Consider the following 15,681-nt stretch of genomic DNA (forward strand, 5'->3'; position numbering starts at 1 on the left):
ATAGCCTCTTTGGCAAACCCCTACAACAATGCAACAACTATGTTATGTAGATTATATGGGTTGCCCAAAAATACTAAGTTTTCCATAGAATGGATTCCTCTGATTGATGCCTATGCTAATTCCCACATCATGAATTGGCCCTTCATCCTATCTAATAACCTAGCCACCACCATTATCGAATATCGACAGAAGAGAGCCTCCTCTCCAGATAACCTCCCTCCATTCTATTTTAGTGCCTATGTTATGGATGCCATCTATTTTTGCACGACATTTCTAACCATGGGTTGGAAATGGACCTTACAGGACACCTACCCAATCCATCTTAGTCATAAACAAATATGGGAATCGCATTATATACCCACTTCTATAAAATGTTAAATGATGTTGTTTTTCCCCTACATCAAATAATTTTCAGTCAGAGAGCCCCCAGGTTTTCTCAAGAAGTGGCAACATACTTGTTTTCTATCGTCAAATATTTTATTGAAGAATGGGTCATCTACATTAGAGATTTTGGTAGCACAGTCGATCCACGTGTCCTTCCTTTATATGTTTATGATAAATTATTAGCAAGAGATATTTCCTATCAGACCATGGGAAAAGGCCTGACTAAAGTTCTCAAAGACAACAAGAAGTCATTATGGCCCTCTTTTACTGTCAAGTGTGGTTCTTTTGCTTTAGAAATTTTTTTTCATGCTACTAAGGAGTCAGCACACATGGAAGCCCTCAGGTTTCATACATTTCCTAAGAGGCAATTTGATCTAGACAAAGTGGCATATAATATCACTACTGCACTAAATCTCAAGCAATACAACCATGAGGATAACGATTTTGAAGACTTGTTACAGTCGGCTGAATCCTTCGAACAAGCATTTGAATGGGAAAAGGAGAATTTGAAACCTAAATATTTTCAAAGCTTTCAAGAATTCATAAATGAAAGGCTCGAAGTGATCCCAATGCATTTGTTAAAGCCCGAGGATAAGCCTACACCAAGTGTCATTGTTGATAGTGAAGGTCCTAGTTCTCGAGTAGATTCTCAAGTAAATACTAAGAAGACACTAGACATAGGGAAACCCCAAGACACAGATAACATAGCTAAGTCCAGTAGGATGTCAGTTGAGAAACAAGTGATGAGCACCCTGACTACAAAAATCAGTTTAGAGGTCAACATTAGTAGTTTGGAGCAAGAGTGGGATCAGTTTAATAAAAAATTGCAAGGCACTCACAAAGCAAAAAATACCCAAGAAACAGTGGAGTATAAAACTCCTCAGCATATTCATAAGGATACAGAGCCCAAGTCTACCGATGAGTAGTCCAAGCCTATGGAGGAACAAGTGACAACGTCCCAGCATACTGAAATTATCCTTGCTCTACCTTCATCAGAAATTGTTTTGAAAGTAACTGAAATACCTCCACTTGATGTGTTTTATAGTCCTCTCATACCTGGAAATGAGTCGATGGACATAGTTTGGAAGGACATTCCTTTCAATACAACCGAGAACTTGACTAGACTCTCACAGTTCATAGGAGCATATGCATTGGCCACTATGGACAAGGCTACTGAAGTCTTTACTTTGTTAAGGTAAAAATAGGATAGAATTGCACAGCTTGAGCATAAGCTTGAAGCAAAGAAAGCAAGAATAAACAAGCAAGTGACTGAGCAGCTCGCCCAATTGCAATAAAACATGGAGGTCCTGAAAATAAGTCATGAAGCCGATATATCGGCCAAAAACATGCAACTCCAAGAATTGCAGCAAGCCATGGAAAGGTACAAGGATGTTCCTACTAGTGAAGAGTTTGTTAAAGAGGCACTCGAATTAAATTCCCTTCTGGTGAAACAACAAGAGAATTTTTGCCAAAAAATGTCACATATTACACCTTATTTGACCACTAGCGACAAGCTAACAGATAAGGAAATTGACCAGAGAACCAAGTTTAATGATTTAAACCCCAGAATCTCTGAGTTCATCGAATGGTAGGAAACAGAAGACGGAAGGAAAGCCAATCTTCCCAAGATTGAAGAAACTCATAAAGACATTCTCTTCATGGATTGGGACACGAGAATCAAACAGGCCAAGCTAGCAGTCGCAAGGGCAGTTGGGGTATCAAAGAATATCATTAAGGCAGTGAATCACACCCTATTTTCCACCAACCTGATTAAAGAAGGAAATCTGAAAGAAATGCCCGATTTAAATGCACTGTATAAAAGCTGGCAAGAAAAAGCAGAGACATAAAGGGAGGAAATTACAAAATTGACCAGGACCAACTGGGATTCGTATTTCCAGTACCTCGTCAAGACGCACAGCTAGATTATGACTCTCAACTGTTCTCTTCATATGACTTAGCAGATGTTGCCACCTCTCACAGATGCGATTTTCACAGGACAGCTCAGGACACATTTTGGGGAACCTCCTCAAATTCAACCAATGACCAATATATGCGATTTGAAGGACAAGCTAGTAGACAACAAGTCATCCTCTTAGTTATGTTCATTTAGGCACTATTTATTTTTGGAGTTAGTTAACTAGTTAGGAGGAAGGTTGTTTGAAACCTCCTCAAATTTTGTATAATCTATTTTTGCACATTAGTTAAAATAGTATTTATACCCTTCTCATGCATTTAGAGAAGAGTCTTGAATTTTGCCAAAAAACATCTGCAAAGAATGAACTATTGTAAGTTTGTGAATGCTTTGGTGAAATTATGGAACATGATCGTTTCTTTTAGATATCAAACTACTTTCCTTTTTTGATGCACTATTGTATTCTTGGGAGATAATTTTATTTGAAGAAAGAATTTGGTCTATGTCATTTGTCAAATGAGTAGGACTTCTCATATATGGTACTATTATCTTGTATGATTGATTTTGTTTTCATTTAATTAGTGGCAAAACTTTACCTTCATGAATTGTATGTGAGATTTATTGTTTATGTTAAGCATTAATTGCAATTTTGTATGATGCCTAGATGAAATTGTGATTTTCATATATAACTCACATATATTCGATATATTTTATAAATTTCTATGACTAACTATTTAGTCAAAGGAATTATCTTTATACGTTATCATCTCGTTTAGTTGCGATTAATATTTATTATCACATGTTAAGCAGATATCTTTGTAGATCGCATACCACACAGGAATACCCATGTTTATATTAGAATAAGTTAGTCAAAGAATTGCATTATAGAATAGGTCATTTAGATTATCATTATTCTATTGAAAATACTCATGAACCACCCACTCTCATCTTAAAACCCACACTGGGAAACTGGTCCCATTATTCCCAGTCGAAGCCACCACTTTAAATGGAAAAGGAGTTGTCTTAAGGTCCAAACTGGGTGGTTATCCCCCATGTTTTGGCAGCAAACTTTTGAGGCCGCAACACACTCCAAATGCATCAAGATGGATGACAAACAATATAATGATCCAATTTGTATCATTTACTCTCTTTGGATATATTTCAATCTCTAGCAATGGTAAATTATAACTTTAAGCTCTGGTTATTAGCTTTGGTTCTGGTTGTGACTCAAGATCACTTGAAATGACTTTGAAACTTGAAGTTGACTATGAATTCCCCCCTTGTTAGATACAAGGTGAGAAGATGAAAATCTCTCTACTAGAAGATGTTTGAATACTCAAGAATGGATCATATAATATGACCAATATATCTTTTTGGTTGTTGATGACCATCACCAAGATGTGATCCACCCAAGGTGAATCTTTATTCCTATAGGGTTCTTATGACTCGAAGCTATGTCTTAATGATAATTATGTTTTCCATCATTCTCACAATGATGAAGATAAAAACATTGATCCTTCATATGGCCAACTTGATGGCAATATCGGCAATTGGGAATCTAGTATGGAACTGGTACTTGTAAAGATGGACTTTCTTTAAGAAACCAAACACTCTAGAATTTTGATAAGGTATTTTTGGATCCATCACATTGAAAATTTTAAGTCGAAATTTCGAGCCAACAAGTGTGGCTCATCCTCGGGATAGATATAGGAAATTTGATCAAGCAATGAGAGAATAGATGAGAGATTCAGGATCAGAAATGGAGAAGAGACGTTAAGTTAATCAAATGTTGGGAGGTCAAATATGAGATAATTGAAAAAAGGATAAACCCAATTAAAACATTTAAAATAATTAATGAAGGAAGCCAAAAAGAATTAAAAAGATTTCAAATGTTAATAAGACTAAGGAGGAAAAATAAATAAATTATTATTAAATACTAAGAAGACCAAGAAGAATATCATTTTTAGCCTTCTTATTATTTAACAATTATTTATTTATTTTTCCTCCTTAGTCTTATTAACATTTAAAATATTTGCAATGTTTTTTGACTTCCTTCATTAATTATTGTGAACATTTTAATTAAGCTTATCCTTTTTGAAATTGTCTCATATTTGGCTTCCTAACGTTCAATTAACCTAATGTCTCTTATCCATTTTTGACCCCGCATCTCTCACCTATTTATCTCTCGACACTTGTTCAGATTTCATATCTATGCCCTAACAATGAGCCACACTTTCTAGCTCAAAATGTAGAATTAAAATTGAAATATCTTATCAAAATTTCTCTAATCAAAGAAGCCTTAACTCTAAATTTATAGAATTTGATTGGTTTCGAATGGTCTGGAAACTGAAATATCACTTTTTTTTTCATATCAAAGACCTACTCTTCACTTCTTATTTATGAATCCGTCCCATGGTTTCATGATGGGCTTGGAAAGTGGAACTCGAACTTCTTCATCTTCATTCAAATATGCTCATGAAATGGAATCATTGATCTAATGATGTGCTGGTAGCTAAGAGAGATCTTTCTCAAAATAAGAGAATATTTATGAACAAGGATTAATTCATAAAGATGGCTCCTTTATTGTAATTCATCTCATTCTCGAGTTGAATCAAACTAGAGAAATTAAATTTTGTCTTGTAATTTTTGTAAACAAGTTTAAATATAAATAAGAAGAAATTTGTTGATTTTCATTGTATCCTCAATAGTAGAGAGTATCAGAATATTCATTAACTGTAATATTTCATCAATTTAGATAATTTTTCAACAATTAAAACTCAACAAATGAAGAGTAACAACTTGTACTGAAAATGCACTTATTTATAATGGAATTCAATAAGTTAAAAATAACTATTTATAAATCACAATTATTCTGATTCTCTTAACTTCAATTGATACCAAGATTTCACTTGCTTGTAAATAATTTATACAATACAATTGAGAGATGAAAGCATAGAAATTTTATGAATTGTTAGCAACGTTTTTGGTAAATTCAAATACCCTTTAATGGAGTACTCAAGAAATAAAACTAACCCTTCGAAATATAGAGAATTCTTGCCTGAATGAAACTAGCCATACAAATGGAGAAACCCCAAATGAAAACACAATTATAATATACCCATGTCAAGCTACTATCTTAGAAAGGGATTGTATTATCAATCAAACTAGCATACACATTGTACAAATTCCATAAATTCTCCCTTCAAATACTAAACCTACACTATCATTTTTAATAGAGGTTAAACATAGTGAGATCCCCTCCTTTCTTTCCTTCTTATGGAAAACAATGTTTCCTTATCCATGAGATTAGTTCCAATCGTGCAAATTTTGTTGCTTCATATCTTATTCATAACCCATGTAGCTAGGCAAGAATATATGCCATACACAAACTTCTTTACACTAATAAATCCCTCCTTTGTTGATACATAGGAAATGGTTGTGTCTTCCTCACACTAGTTAACATGCCACAAAGTGAGAATTTGTAGGAAAATAGCACATAGAGTGAGGATTGAGAATGGTGGGAGGGGTCAAACTAAGCTCAATTTCCTACAGTTTTCAAGTTCAATCTCAAAGTACCCTAAGATTTGTAATGGAGTTCACCTTGGGGTAGAAAAAATTGGTCGAAGAATCAACCCTTTCAATGTTTGTGATCATCAAGCTCATGCGATAGAATTGCATGGAAATAAACTAGGTTAAAATGTCTACAATAGAAAAGTCTATCCCTGGAAACAAGTTATATCAAAGATGGTTTCCTAAGTTATTGGTGACATGTCAATATTCGTAATGAGCTAAAACGGAAATGATGGAAGTAAAATAGGGAAAACTAAATTACAACCTTCTATATGAGATGTTGGCCCTCTATAATGCCAAAAATATCTTTGTTCATGGGTCAAAAATGCAAATCTTCATGGGTCTCTCGCAATGACAATAATCAACTCCAAAAGACTAGTCTCTTCAAGAAATGAGTCTCTAGTGAGTATATAGGTAGGGGGTTTTATCAACTTGGACGTGAACAATGAATTACTTCACTTTTCATTCAATGACAACAAATTAGGCCCCAACGTTTTGAATTCCATCTCCCACATTTCCTAAAGGATCAATATGTGTATGCCCATGTTTATGAATAACATCAACGAGACTTCAATGATTCACAAGCTATAGGAAACTTATACACTGAAAAAATTGCAAGAGAGAAAACATTTGGAGCGAGTAAATAAACACTTAGGTAGATGAAACTTGGGCACGGTAACAATCAGAATCCATGTTTAAAGTGAAGATGTTACATCATAAATTTATGATCCATGTTGGTAGGGTAAGTGAATGGAGGATCAGAGTCAAACAAAGAAATCGACAAAACCCCTAGGCAAGGAAAAGATGTTTGTTAAGAATACCAAACTAGAGAAGCACAAATTTGATGATCATAGAGTAACAAATGCGATGGGAAGCGCCTAGGTGGAGAGAGACCATAAAATTGTCGTTGAGTGAGGTCACACAACCATGATATCGTTATTAGAACACACATGAAAATGGAAGAAATAGATAGATAAATGTGTGATGAAATTCATTATAATGACACATATAAATACAATGCTTTGGACATGAATTTATTTTACAACAAGAATTCTTTTGTACTATATTCATATTCATTGAGACTCTCATATTGGAGTGAGATAATAAAAAAAAATATCAAAAATTTGAGACAAAAAATTGGGAGAAAAGGATTTCAAGCCGTAATTCATTGATTTACAAATAATTATACATAATTCACAAAATGAAGCCTTGTATTATAGAATTGAGGTTCTCATAACAAAAAACCAATTTGGCCAATTGGTTGAACCTCCTCCATAAATTTCTCCACAATATCTCCATAAATGTCTCCACAAATATCTAAGTTGATTTTGTGTGACTTCATCCCTAACTTCTCTCATTAACCTCATCATAAATCATACATAGACTTATAGAGTATGTCTACTTTCATTATGAATAATTTCATATTTTCTTATGAATTATTCCTTCACACACCCTTTAATAAATTCTTAATTAACATTTAATTTGGACTTAATTATTAATAATATATGTATGATACTAACATTCCCCCCCTCAATCACAAGTCCAGCATAATATCTTGGTATCATCTCTAAGTCTCCATGTTGATTCTTCTATGTTGAGCTGTTAAAAAAACTCCTCTATTGAGCTGCTAAAGAATTATTGTGTTGATGATGCCCACTGGAAAATTTGTTGAGTTTGTCGAAACTTTTAGTCTTACAACCATCTTTAGTTCCATTATCATTTCCCCCCTTTGTCAGCTGAAAAGAAAGACGGTCATCTTTCTTTGATTTTTGAACTCCCCCCCTTAAGGTGTAGGAGAGTTTCTCTTTTTTATTTTGTTCAATTCTTTAGGCAACCTTATCTTTACCTCTGTCTTAAGTAGATTGTAGGACTTATGCAGCTTCTTTAATTCTAGATTCCATCTCCAAGGGTTTATCCATCCATAATTAACTGTCATTTTAGTCTTCTTCTGCATTCGACATTTCTCTAATAGATGATTTTTCTTCCCACAATGAAGACAAGGATGGAGGTCGAAACATTTACTCTCCATATGACCATTTCTCTTACAATGGTTACACATAACAAGATTCTGGGTATTTTCTAGAAAACCTGCACTTACAAACTGAACTGGTTTTGAGAAATATGGAACATAAAAAGTGTTTTCTTTGTTGTATCCCAAGCCATGTTGATCTTTATTGAAAGAAAATTCTTCCCAAGTTATGATCACCTTCTTGGAAAGACCATTTTCTTGTTGTTCTTCACACCTACTACTGATGTTGATAGTTTGTGCTTGATTCATTAAGTCATTTGTATCACATTAAGCATCAATCATCTCTATTAACAATTCATTTGTATCACATTGATCATAAATCATCTATATTAACAATTCATTTGTATCACATGCTGCATCAAACTTTTCAATTAGATCTTCAGTACAACTAGTTGCATCATTTTCATTTAGTAGTACAACTTGCTGGATGAGATCATCTATGTCACAACTTTCATCAACGTGGTGGATTAGATCATTTGTGTCACAACATTCATCAACATGTTGAATGAGGTCATATGTTTCACAAATTTCATTTGGTTTTTGGATGAGGTACTATGTGTCACAGTCTGCATCTATCTTTTATGTACATCTTGCATCAAGTAGATCTTGTTTTTCCCTAATTTTATCTAGAGTGCATTAATGAGTTGTTCTTCCATATCTAGTTAATTTTGAAGATATTTTGTTGCTTCTAATGTGATATTCATTTGATTAATTATGTTTTGATATTGCTTTAAATTCCACTTAAGTACTTCAATTTTGTTGTGCAATTCATAATTGCACTATTGCAATTCTTTAATTTCTAGCTCTACACTTTGAAGATGTTTTCCTCCTTTTCCCATTTTGGCACTACAAGAAAAAATGACATTGGTGAGCAGAAAAAAAATGCCACCATAAGCTCATTGGTGACAGTCAAAAGAGCCTTCGTCACCAAAAACTAAACACCACCAAAGGTGGCGTTGCCAAAAGTATAGGAGTTGTGGTGACATTCAAAGTTCGTCACCAATAATGATTTATAATGACGGATAGTGATCGTCACCATTTCATATGAGCAATGGTGATAGACCATAGCCTTCGTCACCAAAAATTGAACGTCACCAAAGGTGGCATCGCCAAAAGTATAGGTGTTGTGGTGACATTCAAAGTCCGTCACCAATAATGATTTATAATAATGGATAGCGATCATCACCATTTTATATGAGCAATGGTGATGGACGATAGCCTTGGTCACCAAAAACTGAACGTCACCAAAGGTGGAATCGCCAAAAATATAAGTGTATGGTGACATTCAAGGTCCGTCACGAATATTGATTATAATGATGGATACTGACCGTCACCAAAAGCTGCATTTCCTTAAGTATAGGTGTTGTGGTGACATTCAAGGTCTGTCACAAATAATGACTATAATGATGGACAGTGACCATCACCATTTCATATCAACAACAATGATTTATGGTTATGGACCTTTGAGGGTCATCACTATTGATGCATATATATGGTGGTGTTTATTGACCGTCGTCGTTTCATATTTTGGTGAGGGTCGAAAAATGTCACTGAAGCTCATTGGTGATGGTCAAAGAGCCTTCGTCACCAAAAATTGATCATCGCCATTCTATATGGATGTCACGACACGATGGAATCGAACCACCAACCTCCTTCTTGTAAAGTAGGTGCTCTTCCATTGAGCTAGCACCCTTTAAAGAATTAGACTTTTAAAAATTAGACCTTGAAACTTCATAAATTGTAAATTCTACAACTTTCAATAAATTAAAGTCTCGGCAATATTTTACTAAGCAAGCAAAGGAACATCGAAGCTGCATGTCCCTACCTAATGGTTACAGAAGTTATGAAAAGTGGGTGGAGGGAAAAATAGTTATGTATAAAAGAATCAATATGTTCATTTGAATACTCAATTAGAAGTGAAACTCTGAAGATATTTTTAACTTATAAATGACCTATAACTAGCAAATGCACCAAATATTGAAAAGGAAATGTCATAAGTGGATAGCATATGAAAGAAGAGCAGTGTAACTCATACAGGACACAATCCAGTCCAAGTTAATATAGTTGAACCATTATCAAAATCATGCAACAACTATTCCTTGAAACGAGTGTTAGAATTACAAGGGATATGCATATCTCAAAAATTCATTGCTTCAATAATCACAATTTTATTAGTAAATTTGCAATCAAATTGTTGATGCACACAAATATATCCAAATGAAATTTTTTAACCATTCAACGTTCAAAATTTTACTTTTCTTTAGCTATTTTTCGAATAGCTAAAATGAATGAAGAATAGAGCACTCTATTTGATACAAATACAAGCATAATTATGAATATTCTACAAGCAACCAATCTAATATGATCTAGATTCTGATGTAGTTTCTAAACAATTTTTATATATTTTGAGAAGATATTGTCAAAGATAGTGACTGGAAAACTTGGCGAGGGGCCCAAGAATGTCTACTCACAATGAAACTAAGAGTTAAACTGAGAAAAGAATCAAATGACACAATGAAGTATTATTTTACAAAGTTGTTCATGATGGACTACTCAAGAAGGCAAAATCACATATTTCTTGTCTGAAGAGCAACTAGCTATTTGTAGATTTTGTGTAATGCATGGAACTATGAAACAATGATATAAGTACACACATAATGGCTACACTTTTATTTTCCTCTTCAAGTACATAGGTTATCAATTCCATAAGTTTAGAGACTTAGCATATGCAGATCAGAAATTTTCCTCTTCAAAGGGACAACCAAAACGTTCTCACCAAATGCTATAATAGGCATACCAAAAGAAAAGAAATAATCCATAGAGTGTGAAGAATATTATCTTACCATTCAATTATATTTTGTACTATCACAAATCTTCCCAATCTTGTGAAAATCAAGCATAGTATAAATAAAGTGAAAACAAGGTACACAAAGAAAAACAACAAGGTCTATCAATAAAGAAAAAAAAATTAAAAATGGTAAAAACAAGAGCACATATATACATACATCCACAACTTGATACAATTTTCCACCAAACTAAACCCATTGCCTAGGGAAGTACCACTTGAGAGTCGGTTCATATTAAATCTTGATGGGGCAACTAGGGTCCAAGAAGGCATATCTAGGAATGATGGGGTAATAATGAATCACAAAGATAGTATCATTTTTTATTTCTCCATTGGCATATAAAACAAAGGCTGAATTTGAGGCTCCAATTCAGGGACTAACTTATGTACTAAATAAGGCAATGATATGCTCAATATTGAAAGAGACTCTACCCTCCAATAATCAGGTTTCAAATAAATCGAGTATCAAATATAGGAGTATTCAGGATATCTTGTAGGAAATTAGGTGTCTTGTTGTGAAGATTCATGTAATAAGGTTTTCCTATGTAACAAGATGGTTCAAAAAATGAGGAACCAGATAGGTAACTAAGGAGATCATTTGGGACTAAAGAAAATTTAAGTGAGAATTCAGACCCCTCCATGTTGGAAGAAATTAAGAGAATGTGAAACACATGTGGATGTATGGGAATATTGGCACCTCTAGTCATGTTAAATGTACAATTCCTTCAAACTTGTTAGCTCACCAAGCCATGGTGGCATCACTTCCATGATACAACCACCAGGAAGAGACTGTATCATGTGACGTGACTTAATGTTATAAAAGGTGGAGAAAACAGTCAGAGAATGTAGGGGATTGACAATGAATGGAGTTGAACAAAGAGGATTGGCATCATGAAGTTAAGGTTTTTAAGAACATTGAGTTTAAATGGAAAATTATATTGAAGCTCCTATAGGATAATGATGCAAAATTCACAGATGGAAAATCACAGACTTGGAGGACAACATCACAGATGACAACCTGAATAATAATAATAAACGAAACATTTAAATGTGGACCAAGGTATTGGCAGTTCAACTATCTAAGAGAGTTGGGGGGATGTAGCAAACATCAGGGCCAGACTCTTTAGTGATGATGGATGAGAGCCAAGGTTGCAGGCCATTGTATTCACAACCAAAATATGAAGAGGTTTCTTTATTTTTAAATTTAATTACAATATTACTGTTCTTTGAACTTTAATGGGTTTTCCCACATAGGTTTTAAAAATTACAGTAGAACTTAACTTCATACAAGATGTTTTTTTTTCTCAAAATGGACCTAGATCCTTCTGCTCCATTTCCTTTTTATTTTGGTTATTGGGTGCAATTTGAGGCTATAGTTTTTTGGGAATTATTAAGTGTTACAGTTAACTTTTAGGATTATCTATGATTTTGGTCTAATGGACCATGTTTGGCACCGCCCAAAAGAATTCTAGAAAATTACTAGAATGGAGGGGAGTGAAAGGCAAAAACTCGACTTTCTACGTGCCCTGAAGAATGGGCAACCCCAACCCACACGGTGGTCTTGTGTCAAAGCCTAAAGGGAATTGTAACACTAGAAATAAAGTTAAAGTAATCCATACAAATGGATACTCACTAAGAATTCTTTGAAATAAAAAAATATGGTGAAATCTACTCTATGCTTACATATCAACCTTCCTATTTTTGTTTTCTTTTTTGAATTTAGTCCGGGTGGGGGTTAGGGCAAGGGATGTGAGTGTTGTGTTTTGTGGAGGTTTTGGATGAAAACTATTTTTCGTAACTTTTTGTGTAATGGATATGGTAGTTGATACTGTGTTGAAATTATAAATTTGATGTTATATTCGATTGTGTTGATGGATTCAGAATGCTTGAGGTACTATTGTATGGGGGTTAATGGATGCTTGTGTTAAATTCAACTTAATTGGTGTCATGTATAAAAGGAAAGGTAAATAAACATAATCATCAACACAATATAGAAGAAATCATGCACACTAACAACCCCATAAATACCCTAGGAAAACCCCAACTATGGGGATAACCCAACTAACAGAATTCCATGAAAGCCTGGCCAAGCTGGTAAACCCTTGGCCCCTTACAATGGGTGGGGATCCCACACTTTCTCAACCTTTGGCACATTACAATGGAGACTAATAAGCCTATTTATAAGCTTATTTCCATCCAAATATAACTGGCATAATACCATGGGCCCAAAACCACTAGCTATAGACTATCATTCCCGAGTCAAGGTGAATCCTAACAATTGAATCCCCTTAACTAGATTTGTTGTACCCTTGTTTTAGGTCATTGTTAATTTGGTTTTGCCATAAATATATTATTAAAAATGTATTTTATCTTCTTTACATTAAAAGAGAGTCAAGATTGTGTTGAGTATATTTAACACATGGATATTCTAGCGAGAATATAAGTATTGATCTTTATTTTATTTTTACTAGGCTTCAGTTTATGCTGGTGGAGACAGTGCTTCCTATGAAAGAGTTGTTGAGTTTGGTGATGATTTTGTCATTGTTGCATAAGTTTCCATTTTTTTCCAGCTTAATTGATGGTTTTTCAAGAAATCTCTTCCAATGCTTTGCATTTTATCATATGTGGTTGATTGAGTTCAGAGTTTTCCTAATTCTTGTTGATTAGCTGATCAACACCTAGTTTTTCTCTATCTGATTGTCACTTTTGCAAGGCTTATCATACCCCTATTTGCAAGGTTAAATGTGGAGGATTTAAGGATACTCTTACCGATGACTTGCTTGCTCCTGTTTTTAAGGTATGGATCAGTGGTTACACCGATAAATTGATTCATGATTTTTTTATGCAGTTTGAAAATTCCCCCCCTAACCATTATGGTCCATGAAGCATGAGTGCACAAATTTGTCTTTGAATGTTCTCTAGCTTCCTGTAGAAATTGATTGAAAAGAGCAGACTTAATCCAGTTGAAGTTGGTGATATTGTAGTGCGTATTGTTCTTACACCTGGCTCTCAACATGCCAATGAGTGTAGGATGGCTACCTTTTATGATGGATTCACAAGTGTATATCCTACCATTTCATGTGTCAAATGAATTACCACGTCATATCTCTGGAGACTATACAAGTAAACACTGTTAATAGACAATGATCTTCAGACCTACAAGCAGTTGTAGATGTTGCAGCTGCAATTAAAGCTAGGTTTTATGACATTGGTATGTCAATATATGTTTGTTACCACTAGATTATCATAGCAGGTTTGAATTTAGATAAGTTTATGATTTCAATTTGTTTTCTTCAGGCATCAGTGCAGGAGTGGAGTTAATGAATATCAATCCTATGGTGTGGGAAGGTTCTGTCAATTCAAAGGTAGGCATCAATAAAAGTTAATGATGTTGTAAACATAAGGCTTTTAATTTTGTCAATAGTTTCAATTTGATGTTTTTTTCCATACTCTTCTATGTCTTTAATATAGCCTTCATATATACATAGATATATATATATATATATATATATATATATATATATATATATATATATATATATATATATATATATATATATATATATATATATATATATATATATATATATATATATATATATATATATATATATATATATATATACATATATATATATATATATATATATATATATATATACATATATATATATATATATATATATATATATATGTATATATATATATACATATATATATGTATATATATATATATATATATATATATATACATATATATATATACATATATATATATAGATATATATATATATATATATATATATATATATATATATATATATATATATATATATATGTATGTATGTACACCTGCACAAGGATAGATATATAAGTACTTCATTAAAGATTTGTGTGAAAGGCACTGATGGCTTTTGCTACCACTTGCAATAGGTTGAATTTTTCATAAAAGCACAAGATTGTCTTTTTCCCATGGGTATCATCTCAGAAAATGTAGCTGACCACTATGGAGTTTCACGTCAAGACCAAGATCAAGCAGTGGTATATGGATGATATTTTAAGATTTTGATTTGAGTGAAGTCAATGTTGGTGCAGTTCATATGAATTAATCAGCGAAGGTAAGGAATGGGAGTTGAATATTAACTGTTATAATTGTTTTTCAAGTTGAATCTCATAGGCGCACAATAGCAGAAATAGCTGCAGGGAAGTTCTTATATGATATCATCCTAGTTGAAGCAAAGGTACAAAACACCCATTTTCTGTAATTTCCAAAGCTGGAGTCGCTGGAGAGTTTCCGCAATAGTACTTAATGTGTTTCTTGTTTTTGTGCTGAAGATTGTTGATGCTAAAACTGGAGATGAGAAGCCCATGACGATATATGTGGACAATGGATTTCATCCTAATGCTTCTCTTTATGATTTAGGGAAACTCAGATGTGCATTTAAGAAGAGGGGAAGCACCACTGCTAGTATAGAGTTTCTTTCCCAATTGCATGCTAAGCATGTTTTCTATGTTGTTGATTTTATCAAAAAAGTTACAGCATGCTAGATTTTTTGCCATTGTAAAGCACTGGATGTTGAGTATTCAGTCTGTGTCAGTTATGTCTATGTTCTATTTCAATCTCACAAAGGAAAATTAAGCCAAGTAAGTGATGGAGTTGGTGTTGTACTGTTGATGAAGAAGGCGGTGGCCATGCAAAAGGGTGCACAATGAACAATAGAAAACAAGTTGATCAATGCATGAAGTTTCATTATAACCACAAATATTCTTAATGGATGAGTGCAAATCCTCATCTTGCTGAACCATCTATTTCCCACCTCTCTTGCCTCCACCTTCTGCAAAATGTTCTGAACTAAAATCCCACTGATGCAAAAGTTCATCTCCAACTATAACATTGTTGGGATCAATCCAAATGCATAAGTGCACCACTTAAAAGGTTGT

The 15,681-nt window shown here is 33.7% G+C and overlaps 1 pseudogene; it reads left to right on the forward strand.

Annotated features, from left to right (window-relative positions):
- Window positions 1-15,453, forward strand: part of LOC149179650 (3-ketoacyl-CoA thiolase 2, peroxisomal-like) — a 38,458-nt pseudogene extending 23,005 nt beyond the window's left edge.
- Window positions 15,454-15,681: the final 228 nt, after the last annotated feature.

This window comes from Pinus tabuliformis, chromosome 3_2 (assembly GCF_031772625.1).
Source record: "Pinus tabuliformis cultivar Carrire ecotype Pingquan chromosome 3_2, CPIR1, whole genome shotgun sequence".
In the NCBI taxonomy this organism is placed as follows: Eukaryota; Viridiplantae; Streptophyta; class Pinopsida; order Pinales; family Pinaceae; genus Pinus; species Pinus tabuliformis.